The sequence below is a fragment of the Oncorhynchus mykiss genome, chromosome 23 (genome assembly GCF_013265735.2).
Source record: "Oncorhynchus mykiss isolate Arlee chromosome 23, USDA_OmykA_1.1, whole genome shotgun sequence".
Classification (NCBI taxonomy): Eukaryota; Metazoa; Chordata; class Actinopteri; order Salmoniformes; family Salmonidae; genus Oncorhynchus; species Oncorhynchus mykiss.
In genome coordinates, this window is record NC_048587.1 from 58,312,610 (window position 1) to 58,325,511 (window position 12,902).

Here is a 12,902-nt window from a genome sequence, read left to right on the forward strand (position 1 = left end):
AGCTTCTGAATGCCTCGTTATTACACACCACTGCCTTTGGAGCTTCTGAATACCTCATTATTACACACCACTGCCTTTGGAGCTTCTGGGGGAAAACATAAACAAGCAGGGCACAGAGCAAGGAAACACACAGCTATTGCATGTCTCCGCCAGACACTCCGCCAACAACTCACCCGCAGACACTCGGCCCTCCGTGGAATGTGTTTGAGACGTGTGCTCTAGAAAACGTGTACCACCCGGTTCCTCGTTTGAAAGGCTGTGGTAAAAAGTTAACTCACTGGGAAGAGAGAGGCTAGCAGTAGACACTAGTGACCTATTCAAATTGATGGGTAGGAGGAAAAAGCCTTTTCTACTAATGAACAAAGCAGTTTATTCCCAAATAGCAGAATTGAGGAGAGATTGAAGGCCTACTAATAATCAGATTTTACAATGATGGTCGTTGCCTTGGGGTTCTTTTACTCGCTGAGCTGTTTGTCAAATCAGTGTCTATTTCTTTCAGTGAAAGTAAACTTGATATAATATATTCCAGCACACATACACCTTCATATATATTATTGTCATATTATCTTTAGAACATATATATATATATATATATATATATATTTACCTTTATTTAACTAGGCAAGTATGTTAAGAGCAATTTCTTATTTACAATGACAGCAGTGGGTTAGGAACAGTGGGTTAACTGCCTTGTTCAGGGGCAGAACAACAGATTAATACCTTGTCACCTTGGGGATTTGATCCAGCAAACTTGCGGTTGCTAGTCCAACGCTCTAACCACCAGGCTACCTGCCACCCCCTGCTGCCCCTCAATACATTAATTAATTAAGCAAAAAAAACAACTGACATGAGTTCTTTGTCAATCAACATTTTCTTTAGGTGTGAGGTTTTGTGTGTGTGTGTGTGTGTGGGGGGGGGGGGGGGTTTGTTCATGTGTGTGGTTAAACAAAGGAGTGGGAGGTTGCAATGTTTGACTGATAATGTAAAATTATAAAGAACTTTGTTGTGGAAGCGAGCGAGAGCGTGCGAGAGCGTGAGTGAGAGAGAGAGAGAGAGAGAGAGAGAGAGAGAGAGAGAGAGAGAGAGAGAGAGAGAGAGAGAGACCAAGTATTCACAAAATGGAACAAAGACCAAATTGAGTCTCTGCATGCATTGTTTGGTGTTTTAAGTTGTACACAGAGGATATTTTTGCAAAATTCTACATGCAGTCTCGATTTGGTGTTTGTCCCATTATGTGAATTATTGGTCTCTCTCAACACCAAGTTCAATATTATTTTACATTATCAGTCAAACATTGCAACCTCCCACTCTTCTGTTTTACAACACACATGACCAAACACATGCAGCATTAGGCCGATACCCACTAATGACCAGAATCGATAAACAGCCATTACATTCTACAACCACCTAAAAGGAAGTGATTCCCAAACCTTCCATAACAAAGCCATCACCTGCAGAGAAATTAACCTGGAGAAGAGTCTTCGAAGCAAGCTGGTCCTGGGGCTCTGTTCACAAACACAGACCCCACAGAGCCCCAGGTCAGCAACACAATTAGACCCAATCAAATCATGAGAAAACAAGAAGACAATAAAATAAATCAAAAAACTGATCAAACTAGAATGCTATTTGGCCCTAAACAGAGAGTACACCGTGACAGAATACCTGACCACTGTGACTGACCCAAAATTAAAGAAAGCTTTGACTATGTACAGACTCAGTGAGCATAGCCTTGCTATTGAGAAAGGCCGCCGTAGCAGACCTGGCTCTCAAGAGAAGACAGGCTATGTGCACACTGCTCACAAAATGAGGTGGAAACTGAGCTGCACTTCTTAACCTCCTGCCAAATGTATGACCATATTAGAGACACATATTTCCCTCAGATTACACAGACACACACAGAATTAAAAAACAAATCCAATTTTGATAAACTCTCATATCTACTGGGTGAAATACCACAGTGTGCCATCACAGCAGCAATATTTGTGACCTGTTGCCACAAGAAAAAGGCAACCAATGAAAAACAAACACCATTGTAAAAACAACCCATATTTATGTTTATTTATTTTCCCTTTTGTAATTTAACTTTTTGCACATCATTAAAACACTGTATGTAGACATAATTTGACCTTTGAAATGTCTTTATTCCTTTGGAACTTCTGTGATTGTTATTTTTCAGTAAATGTGCTAACATTTTCAAAAACATGTTTTAACTTTGTCATTATGGGATATTGAGTGGGTGCAAAAGCAATATCGATTTAATCCATTTTAAATTCAGGCTGTAACACAACAAAATGTGGAATAAGTCATGAGATGTGAAATCTTTCTGAAGGCTCTGTATATCCACCCCCCCCCCCCCCCCCCCCCCCCCTCTGGACTGTATCTATCCATCACAGGATAAGTGGACAAATATACATATAGTGGTTAGAGCATTGGACTAGTAGCCAAAAGATTGCAAGATCGAATCCCCGAGCTGACAAGGTGAAAATCTGTCCTTCTACCCGAACAAGGCAGTTAACCCACTGTTCCTAGGCCATCCTTGATAATAAAAAATATATGTTATTAACTGACTTGCCTAGTTAAATAATGGTAAAATAAATTAAAACACTATCTATTTCTCCTGCTCATCCTCTATCATGTTCTCTTCATTCTAGTCAATATCCTGGATAATCCGTTAACAAAATAAGTGATGTCATTCATTAACGGTACAATGGAAGAATACTGCGCTGAAGTACATGGGCGGCTGGTAGCCTAGTGGTTAGAGGCAGGTAGCCTAGTGGTTAGAGGCAGGTAGCATAGTGGTTAGAGGCAGGTAGCCTAGTGGTTAGAGGCAGGTAGCCTAGTGGTTAGAGGCAGGTAGCCTAGTGGTTAGAGGCAGGTAGCCTAGTGGTTAGAGGCAGGTAGCATAGTGGTTAGAGGCAGGTAGCCTAGTGGTTAGAGACAGGTAGCCTAGTGGTTAGAGGCAGGTAGCCTAGTGGTTAGAGGCAGGTAGCATAGTGGTTAGAGGCAGGTGGCCTAGTGGTTAGAGGCAGGTAGCCTAGTTGTTAGAGGCAGGTAGCACAGTGGTTAGAGGCAGGTAGCCTAGTGGTTAGAGGAAGGTAGCCTAGTGGTTAGAGGCAGGTAGCCTAGTGGTTAGAGGCAGGTAGCCTAGTTGTTAGAGCGTTGGACTGGTAACTGAAAGTGGCAACCAAGCAGCCTGCTCCATATCCCCGACCCAGCCACCAAACAACTCACTCCATATCCCCGACCCAGCCTCCAAACAAGTCACTCCATATCCCGACCCAGCCACCAAACAACTCACTCCATATCCCCGACCCAGCCACCAAACAACTCACTCCATATCCCCGACCTGGCAACCAAACAACTCACTCCATATCCTCGAACTGGCAACCAAACAACTCACTCCATATCCCCGAACCGGCAACCAAACAACTCACTCCATATCCCGACCCAGCCACCAAACAACTCACTCCATATCCCGACCCAGCCACAAAACAACTCACTCCATATCCCGACCCAGCCACAAAACAACTCACTCCATATCCCCGACCCAGCCACCAAACAACTCACCCAGCCCGACCCAGCCACCAAACAACTCACCCAGCCCGACCCAGCCTAATCTAGTTATGCCCATTCACTCCATGTCAGTGCTGTAGGACACACAAACACAACCCTTTCCCAGCACATCAGTGTTGTAGGACACACACACACAACCCTTTCACAGCACATCAGTGTTGTAGGACACACACACACACACACAACCCTTTCCCAGCCCATCAGTGTTGTAGGACACACACACACAAGCCTTTCCCAGCACATCAGTGTTGTAGGACACACACAAGCATTTCCCAGCACATCAGTGCTGTAGGACACACACACACACAAGCCTTTCCCAGCACATCAGTGTTGTAGGACACACACACACAAGCATTTCCCAGCACATCAGTGCTGTAGGACACACACACACACAACCCTTTCCTAGCACATCAGTGTTGTAGGACACACACACACAAGCCTTTCACAGCATGTCGGTGTTATAGGACACACACACACATGCCTTTCACAGCATGTCAGTGTTGTAGGACACACACACATACATGCCTTTCACAGCATATCAGTGTTGTAGGACACACACACACACACTTGCCTTTCACAGCATGTCAGTGTTGTAGGACACACACACATGCCTTTCACAGCATATCAGTGTTGTAGGACACACACACACATGCCTTTCACAGCATATCAGTGTTGTAGGACACACACACAAGCCTTTCACAGCATGTCGGTGTTGTAGGACACACACACACATGCCTTTCACAGCGTGTCAGTGTTGTAGGACACACACACACACACATGCCTTTCACAGCATATCAGTGTTGTAGGACACACACACACAAGCCTTTCCCAGCACATCAGTGCTGTAGGACACACACACACAAGCATTTCCCAGCATATCAGTGCTGTAGGACACACACACACAAGCCTTTCCCAGCACATCAGTGCTGTAGGACACACACACACAAGCCTTTCCCAGCACATCAGTGCTGTAGGACACACACACACAAGCCTTTCCCAGCACATCAGTGTTGTAGGACACACACACACAACCCTTTCCCAGCACATCAGTGTTGTAGGACAAACACACACAAGCCTTTCACAGCATGTCAGTGTTGTAAGACACACACACACAACCCTTTCCCAGCATGTCATTGTTGTAGGACACACACACACACACATGCCTTTCACAGCATATCAGTGTTGTAGGACACACACACACATGCCTTTCCCAGCACATCAGTGTTGTAGGACACACACACACATGCCTTTCACAGCATATCAGTGTTGTAGGACACACACACACACACATGCCTTTCACAGCACATCAGTGTTGCAGGACAGACACACACAGACCTTTCACAGCATTCAGTGTTGTAGGACACACACACAGATCTTTCACAGCATTCAGTGTTGTAGGACACACACACAAGCCTTTCACAGCATTCAGTGTTGTAGAACACACACACACAAGCCTTTCACAGCATTCAGTGTTGTAGTGTTTTATAACTGGCCGAGTTTTCAGTAAAGCGCTACCTCATGTGCATCCCAAATGGTCACCTGTGAGGGATCATGTCAAAAGCAGTGAACTATGTAGGGGATTAGGGTGCCATCTGGGATGCACAGGGTACTACTGACTTCTATTTTAATTCATTCGGCCAACCACTCCCTCGGCAGAGTGTTGTTAAGAAGCTTGTTGACATGTAGCTAAGATGAGCTGAGAGCCAGAACAGCATGTAAGACTACAGCAGAAAGTCCTTGGGGGAATGGAGGAGGATTAAAGCAAGGAGATACATGAGGGGGCAGGGCTAATGCACACCCACACACTACTGCTCCCGAAATCACACACACACACACACACACACACACACACACACACACACACACACACACACACACTACTGCTCCCGAAATACCACACACACACACACACACACACACACATGCACACACACACACACACACACACACACACACACACACGCTACTGCTCCCGAAATCACACACACACACACACACACACACACACACACACACACACACACACACACTACTGCTCCCGAAATCACACACACACACACACACACACACACACACACACACACTACTGCTCCCGAAATCACACACACACACACGCACACGCACACGCAGACACACACACACGCACACAAACACACACACACACACTCAAAAACAGAGAAACAAACACACGCATGCATGCATACGCATACACACACATAGACAGACACACTGGCAGACACACAGACACAGACCGAGACACAGACCAAGAAACACAAACATCAGATATAATGCACACCTACCCTGTAGTGCCTGGACATCAAATTGTCTGACACGTGCCTATGTTACTCCTATGTTACTCCTATGTTACTCCTATGTTACTCCTATGTTACTCCTATGCAACTCCTATGCAACATGGATCTATGTTAACACTGGATACAGTTATCCAGGTAATATTGGCCTGTTGTTGTCTCTTTTATTTGCTAGTTGTCTATCTCCCTCCATATCCCTCTCCCTTTCCCTCTCTCATCCCCCCCCCACACACACACACACACACACACAACCAGACAGCCAGACCCAGAGCTGCAGTGATGCAGCGCGACCCTAAACACCCCCCCCTTGTGTTTGAGGCCTAATGGGGTTCAATTTCATTGCCTAAGTCTATTTCTGCTGCCGACTTAACGAAGCATGAGGCTCTGAAGAAGCCGGGACATTAACATATTAAATATGCTTCATAATTTAGAGGGGATGAGATTGCATGGGCAGGGAAAAGATATATGGTGTGTGGGTATGTGGCATATTTTGTGTGTGTGTGTGTGTGTGTGTGTGTGTGTGTGTGTGTGTGTGTGTGTGTGTGTGTATGTGTGTGTGTGTGTAAGTCATAGTGAGGTTGTGTTTAGCTATATTTGGCAGGACAATAAGTCCCCACAAGAATAGTAAACAAACTAAAAGTTGACACGCTGGGGACGTTTTGCTGGTCCCCACAAGGTCAAATGCTATTTCTAGTATAGTTAAACACGTCCACAGTTGAATGTGTTTCTGTGTCTATGTGTGGTTGTGTGTGTCCATGTGTTTCTGTATGTCCATTTGTGTGTGTGTGTGCATGCGTGTGCGTGCATGTGGAGCTAGCATGGAGACAGATGGGAATCACTAGTTATTTAAGGAATGGGTAACTTCGTTAGCCATCCTATTTATGGATTTCAATTTGATCTTGAAATTGATTTTAACATGAAAAACCCCAAGGATCATTCATAAATCATTCATAAATTGTTGGTGTTTATTCGTTGTTGGTTGACCCCCAAACATTAATCTGAACTCAATGTTGATTCAGTGTTGTGGGTGTGATTTCTGTTACTATATAGTGAGTTAAAACAAGTTAGGAGGAGTCAGATGATTCTCCCCAATGTGAAGATTGCAAAGAGGCCTGAACCGCAATATTTTGTCTTAGGACTTCCAATCATATCTTAGATTAAGTTGGCCTTTAGGTATTTAGGTATTATTGAATAATGATTCCAACTGAAACCATGTTGAGAACCTTAGGCACTAAAAGCAATACGTTCCACAATCAACAAATCAGGAATCAAAATACACTATTATACAAAAGTATGAGGACACCCTTTCAAATTAGTGGATTAGCAGAGGCTATAGCAGAGGCTATAGCAGTTCAAACGCCCTGGGAGATTCACGGTCATGAGGAAGACTTTTCATGAGGGGTCATTTTCATTTATTTTTTTGGTCTTCTATATCATGTTAGTTGTATATATATATATTTAGTTTATGTATTTATTTAGTTTATTATAGTTGGTGCTTTAAAATGTGCTATTCTGTGAGCATTTGGCAACCAAATGCTGTTAGAAAAAATACTTCATGTACATTTAATTTCATTAAGTTACTATGCTAAAATGCCTTCTTTTGTGAGGCAACATATGGAGATGGGGAAATGGATCCAAAAGCTGTCAGAGTGAGGCCTGGCAAAAACACTGCAACTAGCTAACTAACGATCAGTTCTGATGCATGTAGTTACTGAAGTAATCACCCTGTTTCAACTAAGGGTGATGGTAGGGGGTCTACTTTCAAGCATCTTCAAGCTATATTTACAGATGTATCCAAGATGGCGAAGGAGTCGGACGTGTGTCTGTCTTATCCCGTCCTGTCCCAAGTATATATCGTTCTCTTCATATATATTCCGTATACATTTTAATCTCACTTTCCATCTAAGGACTGAAAATACACTCCTGCAACTCGCCTCAGCCAATGTGGCTCCCATCAGGAGCTAGCCAGCTAACTAGCTAGTAGTCAGTTAGACCCTGCTAGCGGTCCTCACCGTTAACTTGGACATCAGCCAGCCTCAACCCAGTCAAATCCTGCCAGTCTACACAGCGCAATACCAACCCAGAGCATATCAGACTGCTTTTTCCTACCACATCTCCGGATTCCTACCGCAAGCTCTGAACCTCTACACCGGATCATCGCAGCTAGCTAGCTGCTATCTGAGTGTTAGCTGCTATCTGAGTGCTATCTAAGCACCTGAAGCTAGCCTCGAGCAAGGCACATCTCCCGGCTAGCCAAAGAGGTCCACCAGCCAATTATTGGGCTAAAATACTTCTTTACTTTACTGCCGGCACGGAGGCCCACCAATCCATCACGACTGGTCTGCCGACGTAACCTTCCGACATGGTTTCAACAGACGTCACAGGAGGCCCATCTACTAGCCCATGCCCACTAGCTGTCTGAATCGCCGTGTCTCCAGCTCGCCTACTGTAGTAGTGACAATTAAATTGGCTCCCTGACTCATTTATTGCTAATCATTGAACCCTATGATCACTCGGCTACACATGCCTCTCGCTACTGTCAATATGCCATGTCTATTGCTTTTTTGGATAGTGAATATTGTCTTATTTCACTATAGCGCCCCAAGCCCTGCCCAATATGCCTTAGGTAGCCATTTTGTTCCACCATACATAAGGTGACCATACCTCTCTACAAAACCTCTCTACAAAACCTCTCTAGACAAAACCTCTTCAATCATCACTCAATGCCTAGGTTTACCTCCACTGTACTCACATCCTACCATATCCTTATCTGTACATTATGCCCTGAATCTATTCTTCAGCGCCCAGAAATATGCTCCTTATACTCACTGTTCCGAAAGCACTAGACGACCAGTTCTTTTTGCCTTTAGCCGGACCCTTCTCCTACTCTTCATACATTCCTCTGGTGATGCAGAGGTTAACCCAGGCCCTGCAGTACCTATCTCCACTCCCATTCCCAAGGCACTCTAATTTGTTGACTTATGTAACAGTAAAAGCCTTGGTTTCATGCATGTTAACATTAGAATCCTCCTCCCTATGTTTGTTTAATTCACTGCTACAGCACACTACGCCAACCTTGACGTCCTAGCCGTGACTGAATCATGGATTAGGAAGGCCTCCAAAAATCCTGAAATGTTCACCCCTAACTAACACATCTTCCGACAAGACAGAACTGCCAAAAGGGGGAGTTGCAATCTACTGCAGAGATAGCCTACAGAGTTCTGTCATACTAGACAGGTCTGCTCCCAAACAATTCGAGCTTCTACTTTTAAAAATCCACCTTTCCAGAAAGAAGTCTCTCACCGTTGTCACATGTTATAGACCGCTTTTACCCCGCAGCTGTGCCCTGGACACCATACGCAAATTGATTGCCCACATCTATCTTCAGAGTTCGTACTGTTCGTACTGGGATATGGTTAACACCCAGGCTGTCCTACAATCTAAGATAGATGCCCTCAATCTCACACAAATTATGAAGGAACCTACCATGTACAACCCTAAATCCATAACCATAGGCACCCTCTTAGATATCATCCTGACTAACTTGCCCTCTAAATATACCTCTGCTGTCTTCAACCAGGATCTCAGCAATCACTGCCTTATTGCCTGTGTGCGTGATGGGTCCGCGGTCAAACTACCACCCCACATCACTGTCAAAAGCTCCCTAAAACACTTCAGCAAGCAGGCCTTTCTAATCAACCTGGCCCGGGATCCTGGAAGGATATTGACCTCATCTCGTCAGTAGATGATGCCTGGTTGCTATATAAAAGTGCTTTCCTTGCCATCTAAAATAAGCATGTCCCCTTCAAAAAATGTAGAACTAAGAACAGATATAGCCCTTGGTTCACTCCAGACTTGTATACCCTGTGGCGTACTGCATTAGCATCGAATAGCCCCCGCGATATGCAACTTTGCAGGGAAGCAAGGAAGCAAAATACTCAGTCAGTTAGGAAACAGAAATTTCTAATTCCAAAAGTTTTGGGACACTGTGAAGTCCATGGAGAATAAGAGAACCTCCTTCCAGCTGCCCACTGCACTGAGGCTAGGAAACACTGTCACCACCAATAAATCTATGATAATCGATCATTTCAATAAGCATTTTTCTATGGCTGGCATGCTTTCCATCTGGCTACCCCTACCCCAGCCAACAGCTCAGCACCCCCTGCATTAACTCGTTCTTTGGACACTGTGTTAACAGACCTCCAAACGAGCTTCAATGCCATACAACACTGCTTCCGTGGCCTACAACTGCTCCTAAATGATAGTAAAACTAAATGCATGCTCTTCAAATTCAGCATTGCTGCCCTCACCTGTCTGCCCGACGAGCATCACTACTCTGGACGGTTATGACTTGAATATGTGGACATCTACAAATACCTAGGTGTCTGGTTAGACTGTAAACTCTCCTTCCAGACTCACAATAAGCATCTCCAATCCAAATTAAATAAAATCTAGAATAGCATTCCTATTTCACAACAAAGCCTCCTTCACTTATGCTGCCAAACATACCCTCGTAAAGCTCACTATCCTACCGATCCTTGACTTCGGCGATGTCATTTACAAAATAACATTTGCACACACTGTACATATATTTTTCTATTGTGTTATTGACTGTACGTTTGTTTATCTGTAACTCTGTGTTGTTGTTTTTGTCGTACTGCTTTGCTTTATCTTGGCCAGGTCGCAGTTGTAAATGAGAACTTGTTCTCAACTGGCCTACCTGGTTAAATAAAGGTGAAATAAAAAAATAAAAAAGTAATGTAGGATCTTAATTTGATCAGCCTGTTGCAAGAGAACTTTCCTGCAACACAGGAAATGTTAAACCTGTAGTTTATTTGCAGTTTAAAAAGACCTCTGAAGTTTGCCATTTCCACAGATATGTCAAGCCCTACAAAAATGTACATTAACTATAATCCAAAACATAATTCAGATGTTCTGATGCTGCAGGGTTATTTTCAATCTGTTGCAAACATGCTCAAATTAAAATCCTACATCTGTGCATGAAGCACCTCATGATCAAAGACATGGGGGGAGCAGTAAGAAGATGTATCATAAAATACTTGGTATGATGGTTTGATCTTATTATAACTGTCCTCTAAAATAGTTCTTTTCAGAAGGTGAAAAAGTATAAATTATTAATTAAAAGAGCATTGGCCCAGTGTGAACCAGAAACGGTAGAAAAATAACATTTTATATATCTCAGTCCAAAATGGCACACTATACAGTTCACTACTTTTGACCAGGGTCTATAGGGCTCTTGTTAAAAACACAGTGGAACACACACACACTCTTATTTACAGTATATCACAAAAGCAAGTACACCCCTCACATTTTTATAAATATTTGAGTATATCTTTTCATGTGACAACACTGAAGAAATGACACTTTGCTACAATGTAAAGTAGTGAGTGTAAAGCTTGTATAACAGTGTAAATTTGCTGTCCCTTCAAAATAACTCAACACACAGCCATTAATGTCTAAACCGCTGGCAACAAAAGTGAAAAAAGTGTCAATATTTTGTGTGGCCACCATCATTTTCCAGCACTGCCTTAACCCTCTTGGGCATGGAGTTCACCAGAGCTTCACAGGTTGCCACTGGAGTCCTCTTCCACTCCTCCATGACGACATCACGGAGCTGGTGGATGTTAGAGACCTTGCACTCCTCCACCTTCCGTTTGAGGATGCCCCACAGATGCTCAATAGGGTTTAGGTCTGGAGACATGCTTGGCCAGTCCATCACCTTTACCCTCAGCTTCTTTAGCAAGGCATTGGTCGTCTTGGAGGTGTGTTTGGGGTCGTCATCATGTTGGAATACTGCCCTGCGGCCCAGTCTCCAAAGGGAGGGGATCATGCTCTGCTTCAGTATGTCACAGTACATGTTGGCATTCATGGTTCCCTCAATGAACTGTAGCTCGCCAGTGCCGGCAGCACTCATGCAGCCCCAGACCTAGACATTCCCACCACCATGCTTGACTGTAGGCAAGACACACTTGTCTTTGTACTCCTCAGCTGGTTGCCGCCACACACGCTTGACACCAACTGAACCAAATAAGTTTATCTTGGTCTCATCAGACCACAGGACATGGTTCCAGTAATCCGTGTCCTTAGTCTGCTTGTCTTCAGCAAACTGTTTGCGGGCTTTCTTGTGCATCATCTTTAGAAGAGGCTTCTTTCTGGGACGACAGCCATGCAGATCAATTTGATGCAGTGTACGGCGTATGGTCTGAGCACTGACAGGCTGACCCCCTTCCCCTTCAACCTCTGCAGCAATGCTGGCAGCACTCATACGTCTATTTCCCAAAGACAACCTCTGAATATGACGCTGAGCACGTGCACTCAACTTCTTTGGTCGACCATGGCGAGGCCTGTTCTGAGTGGAACCTGTCCAGTTAAACCGCTGTATGGTCTCGGCCACCGTGCTGCAGCTCAGTTTCAGGGTCTTGGCAATCTTCTTATAGCCCAGGCCATCTTTATGTAGAGCAACAATTATTTTTTTCAGATCCTCAGAGAGTTCTTTGCCATGAGGTGCCATGTTGAACATCCAGTGACCAGTCAGTGTGAGGGAGTGTGAGAGCGATGACACCAAATTTAACACACCTGCTCCCCACTCACACCTGAGACCTTGTAACACTAATGAGTCACATGACACCGGGGAGGGAAAATGGTTAATTGGGCCCAATTTGGACATTTTCACTTAGGGGTGAACTCACTTTTGTTGCCAGCGGTTTAGACATTAATGGCTGTGTGTTGAGTTATTTTGAGGGGACAGCAAATTTACACTGTTATACAAGCTGTACACTCACTACTTTACATTGTAGCAAAGTGTCATTTCTTCAGTGTTGTCACATGAAAATATATACTCAAATATTTACAAAAATGTGAAGGGTGTACTCACTTTTATGATATACTGTAAGTCTGGACAAATTAGCATGTGTACGACAGAGTCAACATAAACTTTTACAGTTTATCACCCAGACTCTCCATCTTCACCACCCAGCCACAGGAATCTCAATTTGTTAC

At 44.1% G+C, this 12,902-nt stretch overlaps 1 protein-coding gene across 12 annotated transcripts in view; it reads right to left on the reverse strand.

Moving 5' to 3' along the window:
* The window catches only part of LOC110503044 (neurexin-1a), a 738,556-nt gene that overhangs the window by 283,952 nt on the left and 441,702 nt on the right, over nt 1–12,902 (reverse strand). The gene's annotated exons all lie outside the window — the stretch shown is intronic.